At 42.7% G+C, this 12,426-nt stretch overlaps 1 protein-coding gene and 1 pseudogene across 12 annotated transcripts in view; one reads left to right on the top strand and one right to left on the bottom strand.

Moving 5' to 3' along the window:
* The window catches only part of NAV1 (neuron navigator 1), a 242,987-nt gene that overhangs the window by 36,652 nt on the left and 193,909 nt on the right, over positions 1–12,426 (bottom strand). The window lies entirely within an intron of this gene.
* LOC123000173 (uncharacterized) lies at positions 2,886–3,346 on the top strand (annotated as a pseudogene).

Raw genomic sequence — 12,426 nt, 5'->3', positions numbered from 1 at the left:
GACTGCAATATGAGAGCATTTGTTTGTGCCTTTAGGAATCGTTCTCTAAATCCTTGCATCTGTGTTCACAGGTTTGTTTATCGGCTTTGCGTGTGTGAGGGATTAAGAGGCTGGAGATGTTTTTTGTGAATTAGCTGGTATCTGGACAATTTTTCCTTTTTGATTTATTTTGAGTTTCAGATCATCATGGAACAAAAGTCAGACATACAAACCATCTAAGTGCTTGGCCCAGATTTCAGCTGGCCTCCCTCTAATTTATTTGCTGGGAATAGGAAAGTGGGTGGTTTGGACATTTGGCTTGGTTGCTCTGGAGTGATTAATCCAAATACATTGAGAAAGAGCAAAGACAGCATAGGGATTAGAACACACTACAGAGTGATTTCAATTTTATTACTAAGAAATACAGCCCTTATTAAAACAAGCAACCTCTTTTCCCCCCACCCATGACATATATTAATCCCGCATTTATTTTGGGCTAAAATATCACAGCCTCTGTTTTGTAGAGAAAGAATACTGAGGAGGAAAGATCAATCCTGGCTTTATGATCCTATCAGTTCTTCTGGGTCAAGATAAGATCTCTGGCAAGCGAACAAACAAACTATTCACAACATGTTCTCTTGGGTCAAAGACAGAGGAAGCCTGTGGCACTGAACCTTCCATCTGAGATTAATTATTGGTAATGAAGGTCTTGGAGTGGAGAAAAGTCTTATGGAAGGGCTCTTGCAAAAAAAAAAAAAAAAAAAAAAAAAAAAAAAGGAAGAAGAAGGGCTGCCGCAGTCTACCAGTCTAAAGAAAACCTTTCCTTTGCCCTACATTTTCGGAAAGCCTAACAGGAAAATAAAGGAGGGGAGTGCATCTTCTCAGAGAGGGTTTTCGGTCCTCCTTGCCCAAAAGACATTCTTCCCAACTCACAGAGTCTTTTCCTAAAGTGAGAGAGTATCAGCCTAAAATTCTTGGGCAACGTTGGCTAGAGGATTTAAAGATTTCCTAAGACAATTCCCTTGGAGATTCTGGACAAAAGAAAAATTCTGTTGTCGTTACCCAAGGGTTAAGCACGTCCACTGGAAATGTTCCACTGGAGGGAGCGAATTTTCCTTCCTTAAGGCAAGTGTTAGGGAAGTAATGGATGAGATAGTAAAGACTCAAACATTACATGGAATTATAGCAGGAAAAAGGAAAAATGCCCCCTTTCTGCCCTCCCACTTGTACTTTTAAAGTAACCACTGTTAACAGCTTCTTGTGCTTCCTTCGAGAATATCCCCATGCTTCTGTGTTCTAGCTTTTTGCCCTCTGGATCTGCCGAATAGCTGACATTATGGCACCACACCTCATCAGCTTGGTTCTCTTTACCAGGCTCTGGAGTTAGAACCTCAGTCTTCCTCTTTGTTGGTTTACTTTCTTGTTTTAGTGAAGTACCTCTTCTAGGAGATTTCTGGAAAAAGATGCTTGGGAAGCAAACTGGTAAGATTTGACACTTTATACAATGTCTTTATTCTGTTTTTACGTGTGAAATTTTGGCTAGCCATAGAACCTAAAGTAGAATTTAAAGCCATTGCTCCATTGTCTGGCCTCTACTGTTGCCATCCTGATCCCTTGTCCTTAATATGTGACCTGTTTCTTTCTCTCTGGAAAGTTTTAGCATCTTCCCTGGTGCTCGAAAATATCATTAATGACATGCCTTGGTATGGTATAAAACTATATGAGTTTTATCCATTGAGTTGGATACCTTCCTAGGCCCTTTTAATCTAGAAATTTTCATGCATTATTTCTTTGAGGACTTTCTCCTCTCCATTTTTCAGATCTCTCTTCTAGAATGTCTATTACTCAGATGATAGACTTTGAGGCTGATACTCTGATTGTCTTTCTTATTGTCCAGCATTACATATATTTATTTTTTAACTCTACTTTTTGGGCAGTGACTTCAATTTTACCTTCGGCTGCCTCCGTTAAAATTTTCATTTCTGCTATCGTATTTAAAATTTTAAGGGTACTTAAAAAATAGTATATTGTTCTTTCTTTCAAGGATGCCATGTCTTCTCTTAACTCTCAAAGATATTCATTCACTCATTTATTCGGAGGGGCAGGTTTATAATCTCTTTGTACAGTTTCTGGTTCCAAGTAGCTTTTCTCTGTTTGTATGGGTGAGACTTTCAGGTTACAGACCCTTCTTAGTTGTCGGATGATCCGTGGCTGTTCGTGCATAGGTAAGACTGGAACAGCCGTTATGGGTTATTTAGAAGCTTTGTGTACATTGGTGGGACTTTGTCAATTATGGTTTCAGTATAGGGAGATGTGATTGGACTTATTTAAGTTTTTTCTCTTGGGGTGGAGGGTCAGATTTCCTAGAGAGGAATCTTCCAAACTCCTGACTGGAGTGGAAGGGCAGTTGCCTTTCAGGAAGTAGCAAAGGAGAGGATCTCAGAGTCTAAGTGTTTCTTACATAAATTTTAAACCAATACTCTTGTTTTTAGTTTCATCTTTTCCCCAGCTAAGGGTCCCTGGTGTCACCAATTACCAGGCTTTTTGAGGGTTCTGGGCTGCAAACATAATGGCTGTGCAGCCTTCCCCACTCCTGGCTTAGGATTCGGCTTTAAGTCGGTTAAATCAGTTCACACTTGCCATTCTGATTTCCAACTTCCCCAAATTTTGTGGCTATTATCTCTTCCTTCTCCTATTCTTTGTCCTTGCCGTGTTAAGACTTAAGGAAAAAAGAACCCCGCCCGTCTTCTCCGCACTGGGAGAGGAGTGCCACAGCCAGTCGTCCCCTAAAAATGGACGCCAGGTGCAAAGTTCGTCTCCACCACCCTGCTTGGTGAGGAGCACCTCTCCGCTGTTGAGATGAACACCGTCTGCAGTGGTGCTAAAACTCCTGGAGACACTGACAGATGACAGTCTCAGCAGCTCGGCAGCCCCACGTCCCCTGACCTCACTTACTCCACCCGCAGCTTCTGAACCAGTGCCATTTCAAGGGACATCCACACAACAGCCAAGTTCACTGGGGCTGGGGCTGCCACGGTAGGGGGGCCTGGCTCTGGGGCTGGAATTGGGACTGTGTTTGGGAGTCTCATCATTGGTTATGCCACGAACCCCTTTCTGAAGCAAAGGCTGTTCTCCTAACTCCATTCTGGGCTCTGCCCTCTTCGAGGCCCTACAGCTCTTTTGCCTGATGGTGGCCTTTCTCATCCTCTTTGCCACGTGAAGGAGCCATCTCCACCTCCCTCCCTAGGTCTTTCTCCCATGTCTTATCTGTCCTGTAAGCTCTTTTTCTTATACCTCCCCAGGCAGCCTAGGGACAGTGGTTGGCTTCGGATTTGACAGAGGGAAGACAAATAAATAATATATTAATAAGAAAAAAAAAGGGGAAAAAAAAGAAACCCCAAACCCTTTATGATCATTTTACCCTTGTGGTAGTTGTAAAATATATTAAATTAATGCTACCAGCAGCAAAACACCCCTAAGTGACACTTCACAGAGTTTTGCTCTTTTGGATTAGACGTTCTGATGGGTAGACTTTGAGTAGAGTGAGGAGAGGACGCATTAACTTTGGAGTTCCGTCACCAAACCAGGAAGAGCCAGCAGGAACCATCTAGATGATGTTTTGAAGAATCAAGACCCTGGGAGAAAAGAGGCTGGATGGACACTGTCCCTCCTGAAACATGACTGCCTAAGGGCTAACAACAGAAAGTCTTTAGAAGAGTTTGCAGACTCTCTCAGCTAACAAACGAGCCAGATTTACTATAGAGTAACTGCCTGGTCATTCAAGATAAGAGGGAGAAAGACAAGCGGCTTAAATATGACACCAGGGGGGCCCCTGGGAGGCTCAGTCAGTTGAGCATATGCCTTCGGGGGTCATGATCTCCAGGTCCTGGGAAGGAGCCCTGCATTGGGCTCCCTGCTCTGCGGGGAGTCTGCTTCTCCCTCTCCTCCTCTGCCCTTCTCTTGCTTGTGTGCTCCCTCTCTCTCAGATAAATAAATAAAATCTTTAAAAAATAAATAAATAGACATGGCACCAAAACAATAAAGAGGAGGGCAGGGCTCAGAGCTCGGGAGAGCTACTGCATCTGTTACTTGGCGCAAATAATCTCTCTCTGCTCGCTCTAAGCTGGGTTTTGCAATCTTTCTATTTCTCTTTCAAACTGCTTCCTCACATAGATCTCAGGTGCAGTAAAGAGGGCTAGGCAGCAACGAGCTAGGTCTAAATTTACTAGAAAAACAGAATGCAGAGAAGTTAATATTCGTTAGTAATCCAGCCTACTTACAAATCCAGACCATCACCAACAGGCAACTGATATGAAAGAGAAATGTCCTCTTGTACGTTTGCACCATTTGCTTTCTTGGTGTGAAAGTGCTCATTCTGGAAAGGCTGTTAGAGGAATAATGACACTTCACCATTTTCATCCACCCTCAGAATAGAAGAGAAAATAAGTCGGAATCAACAGATGAGAGATTAAGTCAGATATAAACAAGATGATGAAAATGACTCTTGTCAAGGGATATTTCTAAAGCACTGGAACAGGTTATAGCAGTAAATTAAAGATTTTTCTCAGCAGGATATTCATTTTTTCATTTACTGATCGCCTCATATCCTTTAATCCTCCCTCCAAATCTCAAACTTCTCATTTCCTGTTTCCCTGAAAAATGTCAGGTTTTTTTTTTTTTCCGCCTGTCACTTTATCAATAACTTCAGTATGACTTTAACTCTTTTTTCTTTACTTCCCTCCTCAAGAAGTTTACTGATGGTAACCACTTGCTTCTGAAATCTTCTTTTCCCTCTACATTTCTCCTGCTTTTGTTCTGGTTCAGAGCTAATGTCCTCTCACTCAAACCACCATAAAAGCCTTCTTACTGACCCCACTGTCTATAAAGTTTCCCTCCTTCCAACACACACTGAATATAATCAGAAGCCTAATCATCACCCATAAGTGTAGCACTTACCAAACCTTCATTAGCTCTTCATGGTTGATAGAATAAAATCAAAATTGTGAGACCCACTATTCAAGATTACCCACGAGCCATCATTAACATAGGGTGGTGATTAGGAGCACAGATGTTGTAGCCAGACTATCTGAATTCAAGTCCTATATACTCCGCCTAGGATTAAATTAAATTTCAATTTGGCAAACATTCATTGAGCTCCTCATACTTATGTGACAGTTTCAGCGGCATGGGCATTTAAAATGAATGACTATCAGAATGAGCTCACAATCCAAGGAAGAAGACATAGACATGAAATGAATACCATATATGAAGAATAGACAACATACATAAAGAGGATTCGGAGAAAGGAGTGATTCAATTTCCCAACAAAATCCAGAAATACGACTTTGTCATGTTAGGATACAGATGAACACAATGCTCGTCTCCTTTTCCCTAGTCCCACCCTGCTGCAAATTCCTATGTCCTCTAGGATTCCTATCAGGTGACCGGCTGTCTCACCTAATTTCTTTTTGGAAGTACAAGTCTGCTTGAAGAGCCAGTCTTATGATCACTGTGCAATCGTCTATGTCCTGCTGAAGATTCTGGAGTCCTGGCAATATTACAGGGACTTGACAACAATGTACACAAACCCTACCTACTTTCCATGGGTTTCTCCCTAGCTCTGTGTTTTGAAATCTTACGTTTCTTCAATGCCCAGATCAAACCAAGTTTTCTATGAGGCTTTCCATGATCTTCCTTATCAGAAGAAATCTCATCCTCTTTTACGCACACTAGACTGTATTTCCTTGAGGGGTAGGACTGAGTCTCATTCATCTTTGTACCTCTCATACAATATCTTATACATAGTGGGCTTGTACACATTTGCGGACTTGAACTCCTGGCTTCTGTGAAAGTAGGAATGCATAGGGAAGGGGTTACAATTTTGGAACTGCTTCTTACCTATTCTCCAAGAATGATTAGTAGTTTGTTACCAAGAAATCCTTGTTTCAGAGGGAATTTACAAACATTCTTTTTTTTTTTTAGAACTTCCAGTTCTCTGCCTAAACTCTCCATCTATTCAAGAATATAATCCACCTTTTCTACTAGATCCTTAAAAATATTTACAGAAAGCATTTTACAATGTTGTCTGTTAATTTCAATAGTAGGGTCATCCGTAGGTCTGCTTCTATTGACTATTTTTTCTCTTAGTTATATTTTCTGCCTCTTCATGAGTCTTATAACTTTTTATCATATGCCAGATGTATGTAAACAAAGAACGGCAATACATATACCTAGAAAAGATGTGCCCCTTCCTCCGTCAGGCTGTTAGGAGGAGCTGAGTCAGTCTTATCTGTAGCAGAGCTAGGTCTGGGCTTTGTTGTCTCTTTGGTTAAAATCAATGCACCACTGGTTTCAAATGTTTTGAGGGTAGGATCAAGATTGTCTCAGTAGGGCTTGGGATCTGATCATAGTGAGACTCCCAATATCTCTATGCTTTATAGCCCCGCCCCCAGCTTTTTGGGCTGCTGTGGAGTTCTCTTTACTCTTGGCGGTCTGCTTCTATATATTCAGTGAAGGGCCACTGTGCTTTGAAGGGGTCTTTTTTCTATCCTCCTGCCTTGTTCTCAAATTCCTCTGTAGTGTGTTACTGCTAGGGATTCAATGAATGCTCTCTGTACACTGGGTAGGGAGGGGGATGTCTTTCTCATCTTTCTGCCCTGCCCTCCATTGTCAACTTGCTGCCATTGTGTGTATTAAGCAAAGTCCTCATGGGAAAGAATGAGGGGTGGGTGGGTACGATATTTGCTCTGGGATTTAGTTTCCTTAGACCAGCCAACATGTAGCCTTCAAAAGTTTTGTATGAAGTTGAACTACTTTCTCCTTATTCTCACCTATGGTAGGTTTACTCCTCCTGCTTCTGTGCCTCTAGAATGAAAGCTGGCCATGCATTTTTTTCTCTCCTAGGAAGGACTCGTTCCTTTCTGGAATTTAGTTCAATTTGAATACTTTGCATTCTTAGTTATTTGTTAGTTTTCTAAGTTATGTTTGTTGTTTATCCAGCTTATTCTTGTTATTTGGGTGGGAGTGCCTGTATTGTGACACTATACCATTCCTTTCAATAAATCAGCTTCTTGAGGGCTAATTCATCAAACCCTCCATCTAGGGCTGTAAGAATAGCAACAGATTCCTCTTTCTGTTCTATTGCCCACTTCCTGGCACTGATACCACAGTCTTAGGGATACTCTGGTGCACCCCATCTCCTCTGCAGGATGAAAAGAAGGACTGTGAGGAGGCCAGCTCAACTGAACACTGTTCTGTTTGTGTCTGTACAGACACATGGCAATGCACAGGACAGGGAACACTCCTCCCCTCTGGGAAAAGCACCAACACTAACGTAGCTCTTGGCTAGGACTGGCCACCCCTCCCAGACTTCTCTCACACAGTCTGCTCCCCATATTTCAGGTCCAGCCATTCCACAGAACTTGAATAGCCAAGGGAGCCTGCAGACAGCCAGAGGGCCAAGGGTGTGGGCTAGCTAGTGGGAAGGGTGGACTAGCTTGTGACTACATAGGAAAAAATCCTCATTGCTTCTCCAGCACAGCATGGTTCTTAAAAGTCAGACTTGAGGGGCGCCTGGGTGGCACAGAGGTTAAGCGTCTGCCTTTGACTCAGGGCGTGATCCCGGTGTTATGGGATCGAGCCCCACATCAGGCTCCTCCGCTATGAGCCTGCTTCTTCCTCTCCCACTCCCCCTGCTTGTGTTCCCTCTCTCACTGGCTGTCTCTATCTCTGTCGAATAAATAAATAAAATCTTAAAAAAAAAAAAAAAGTCAGACTTGACTACTGAATCGTTTCTCCATTTGTCCGGAATATATATGCCTGGTGAGTCAGTAACCAAACTTCACTGATTATTTACCACTTAATGGATAAGAGCTCTGTACACAGAAGCTGACTTTCTCCTCTGAAAGTGGAGAAATATCTATAATAGGCTGGTTTTAAGAAATGGGATTTCGGGGGGGCGCCTGGGTGGCGCAGTCATTAAGCATCTGCCTTCGGCTCAGGGCGTGATCCCAGCGTTCTGGGATCGAGCCCCACATCAGGCTCCTTTGCTAGGAGCCTGCTTCTTCCTCTCCCACTCCCCCTGCCTGTGTTCTCTCTCTCGCTGGCTGTCTGTCTCTGTCAAATAAATAAATAAAATTAAAAAAAAAAAAAGAAATGGGATTTCGGGGTGATTATTTTTACTCACAGGCAGAGTTTATGGAATTGGAAGCCTAAGATTATATCACAAGGAGATACTTAGGACTTCTTGCTCTCCCATCTAGGAAAACAAGGGCAATGCTTTACCATCTAAACTGGAAATAGGCTCCAAGACAGCAGGAAGCTGTTTGACCCCAGTGTACCCAACGTCTGAGAACTAAATCACCAACTACTTATATAAAGAAGCCAGAGTTAGACTTGGGAGGCTTTTCAGTCCCCATCACTGTACCAACAAGGGTGACTGTATTGTATGAGACACACAACATCAAATGGGACACAGCGGTAAAGGTCATCAATAGCCACAGCTCTTGATACCGTCTCACTTGCTGGAGTTGATGGACAGTGGCCTAGGTCAGGCAGTTAAACAGGAAACAGTGACTAATGGTAAGACAAAGTGTAGCTCAGACTTGAGATCTGATGGCAATCTGACAGCCAAAATGAGTGGGAGGCTAGCAAATGTGACGACCCTGGCTCTAGGTTTCCTAAGAGCCAGGATGGCTATGGATCAACACAAAAGGAATATTTTGAGAATATAAGTGCTTTACGTAATGATGCCATTGGATAGTTCTGCAGCCAAGAGTATTTCATGACATCTGCCCCTGAAACTGAAGTTACTCTTGGTACTTCAAGGGGACAGGGAAAAGAGTACATGAAGTTTGGTCTAGGATCAGTCCAAGATAGAGTTAAATACATAAAGAGACTCAAAATTAATCTGTCCTCCTGGGGAGGTTAACTTTATGGCTAGAAATGGACCAGGCTGACTTTAAAGAGTATATCTTTCTATGGACCAGAATACATTCCTGATACTTGCTCTCATCTATTTATTATTATTATTATTATTAAAGATTTATGTATTTATCTGAGAGACAGAGACAGAGAGAGAAAGAAGTGAGGGAGGGAGAGAGAGTAAGTGGGGGGAGGGGCAGAGGGAGAGGAAGAGAATCTCAAAGAGACTTCCCACTGAGTATGGAGCCTGTGAGTGCGGAGCCTGATGGGGGGCTGGATCCCAAACTCATGAGATCACGACCTGCTTGCTTTCATCTTAAAAATTTCCATAACTTCCTTGGACTAAACCAGCAACCAGGTCAGAGTTTAGATACAGGTTTCCTTGCTTATAACCTCAAGAATACTCTTGGCTTCTAGGATGAAATATAATAAGTTAAACCACATGAAATTGTCAGTTTTGTAGGTAAAAAAGTGGTTAAACATGGGTACTTTCATATGGTTCAACATCACATATATTTATGTTCATGTCTGGCCATTGCTTCAGCACTTGTCTGCTACAGAAGAGTAGTAGTGGATTCTAAACTCTTAATAGGAGGAAAGCGTAACAGGAAGAAACGGAGTCAAAGGACAGAAATGACAACCTTTGCTGACCTAAGCCTTGTCCGGTACACCTGAACAAGGGAACATGTTCTGAATTCTGCTCAAGCCAAAGTTCCCAAGATACCCCATTCTTCATTTGTTTTTTCTACTTTGTTCAGGCCCATTCCTGGAGGTGAGCCACTCAGCCGGGAGCGAGCTCAGCCTTCCCCAAAGGTCACTCAGACAGCCGTGGAGACGTGGGTTCCTAATGAGAGAATTAGTCAGTGATGTTCCATCTCTGGTCCCTGCAGCAAGTGGACTCACTTGCCCTCCTTTGTTAACGAGGTGGTGGTCTTCTAGACCCGTGTTACATGGGAGCTCCTGGCCTTACGTGGCTCCTGAGTACTTGAAACGTGGCTAGCCCAAATTGAGATGTGCAGTAGGATTTCAAAGACTTAGTACCAGATTTCAAATACTTAGTATGAAAAAAGATTATAATGCATCTTACTAACAACTTCATATTACATACTAAAATAACATTTTAGATATATTGGGTTAAAGAAAACATGTTATAATTGATTTCACCTGTTTTACTTTTTAAAACGTCTCTACCAGAAAATTTTAAATTACATATGTGACTTGCATCTTTGGAAAGCGCTGTCCTAAACAGGAAACTTTTGGTCGATGAAATGTCAGCTTTGAAGAGCTGGAGTTCATTAGTTGCTACAGCGATCACAGTTGATCCATGACCTGGGAAAGCTATGGTGTGCAGTTAAACCTCAGCTTATCCATTCCTTGATGGCACCAAATGTGGTAGAATTGTTGAATACATGAACTGAATTATCAGCCACAGTCCTCAGAGAGCCTTCGAGAGGTTAAGGAGGATAAGTGATTAAAAAAAAAGAAAAAGATAATGAAAGAGTCAGAATGTAATTGGGCAAGTTTGTGATGTTCAGTTTTGCAAATGAATCAAGGCCATGTAGAGAAACCAACATTCTACTCAAGTATCTCCGAAGTTCTCAAAGTCGGTAACCTCTCCCGCTCCCCACCCCCATATGGCCTCAGAGCACTCCAAGAGCAAGGGGGAGTACAGTGTCTGCTTCATTACATGTCTGTGGTTTGGCAGAGACCACGGCAAGCTAGCCTGATCTGGCCAAAAAGCCAGGCAATGGGAGGAAAGGACGAATTGCACAGAGGGAGAGATTTAGAGGAAGAGGGGGGAGGGGGAGAAGAAGCCAATGTAAATTTTCTGAGCTAAGGGTTTGCCAAGTCAGGGGTAAAGATCACCCAGAAGAAGGGACTCTAAAGAACCAGGTAACCAGAGTCTGATATGAAATTGGAGGATATGTACAATTAGGAACATCAGTTTGGCCTCCTTGATATTTTGGCAGTAAGCTCATACCAGGATTCCAGCGCATAAGAAAACTAATGGTTTCAGTGACTTATTAAAGACACTTCCTAAATTCCAGTTTGAATCACAGAACTATCTAATTTTGTTCAGCTCTCAAACGCTGAGGCTAATTTTGTGAATGACTGTAGGCTGGGAACCCAAAATTCAGATTTAATTCCTACAGATTAGCTTACATGGTACTATTGGCACCATTGAAAAATCAGGAAATAGCACAGCTTTGGAGCCTTAATACCCCAAAGTTTGAAGGTATTTCTTGGAGAGCAAAGCCAGCTGATACAAAAAACCAAGGAAATTAGGCCCCAATGCCCTACTGTACCTTGGCTATTCTGTAAAATTCAGAAATCACAGATTTCCACTGTTGTCTTTTTCTTTGAAGTCACTCAGCTCATAATTTCTACAGTGACTGCCAACGTTCCCTGTGGCATGTAGAAAGGGGATAATGTAAATAAACGCAAGGCTGTTAGCCCGCCAAGCCTATGAAACGTTGCCGTAATGTGCTCACTGAGAAAGGACTTCTGTTATTTCTGAGGATGCCTGATGTAACAGAGAAGTGAGAAAACTTCTGTCTGCTCGGCCCCAGTTGTAGCCCATCTCAACTCTTGCTCAAGTTACAGTGACCATTGGCTCGTCCGCTGGAGCTCGCTCTCCCTTCCTACGGGGCCTAAGGTTTTTGAGCAGTGGCCGTAGGATCACAGGCTCAGCCCTAAGCAGAACCCCATTCGGTCAAAATCAAGCCATATGTTTTCCTTTCGTACCCTCTGCCCAAATCTGTACAGACGTCATCTCACCAGAGGCAAGAATGCTTTGAGAGAACTCGCCCCCCAGCATCGAGTCCTTAATTGGTCTGGAGAATTGGATGCCCTTGCAGTTACATACAAAATTCTGTGCCTATGTGCAATTTTCTGGACTTGGAACATACTTTCAGATTCTCAAATGTCTATGGCCTAGAAAAAAAAAGCTTTTAAAATTATCATCTTGCCTCATAACACCATGCTTCAAAGCACTGCCTTCTTGATTCTGGCATTTCATCTTTGCTCTAAAGTTAAGAGAGTTTCTTAAGGCTAGACCATCGTTATAGACATTGTGTCCCTTCCCCCTGCAAATCTTTAAAGGGAAGCCATAACTCCCCATGATACATTTGGAGATGGAGCCTTTAGGGAGGTGACTAAGGCTAGATGAAGTCATTAGGGTGGAGACCTAATCTGACAGAATTGGTATCCTCGTAAGAAGAAGAAGAGACACCAGAGAGCTCTTCCTGTGTACAGAGGAAAGGTCATGCAGAGACACTGAGAGAAGATGGCTGTCTACAGGCCACGAAGAGAGATCTGACGAGAAACCCAACCTGACAGCATCTCAATCTTATAACTTTAGCCTTCAGAACTGTGAGAAAAGAAGTTTCTGTTGTTTAAGTCTCCCAGTCTATAGTATTTTGGCAAAGTAGCCCGGGCAGGCTAATATAACCATTAAGTGATGAAAACTACCTTATTTTTTATCTACCCATCAACACCCCCACCACCAGTAGGCTACATGGGACG

The sequence above is a fragment of the Ursus arctos genome, unplaced genomic scaffold (genome assembly GCF_023065955.2).
Source record: "Ursus arctos isolate Adak ecotype North America unplaced genomic scaffold, UrsArc2.0 scaffold_2, whole genome shotgun sequence".
NCBI lineage: Eukaryota > Metazoa > Chordata > Mammalia > Carnivora > Ursidae > Ursus > Ursus arctos.
The sequence above is the reverse complement of the archived record's forward strand: the minus strand, read 5'-3'. Positions and strand labels throughout refer to the sequence as shown.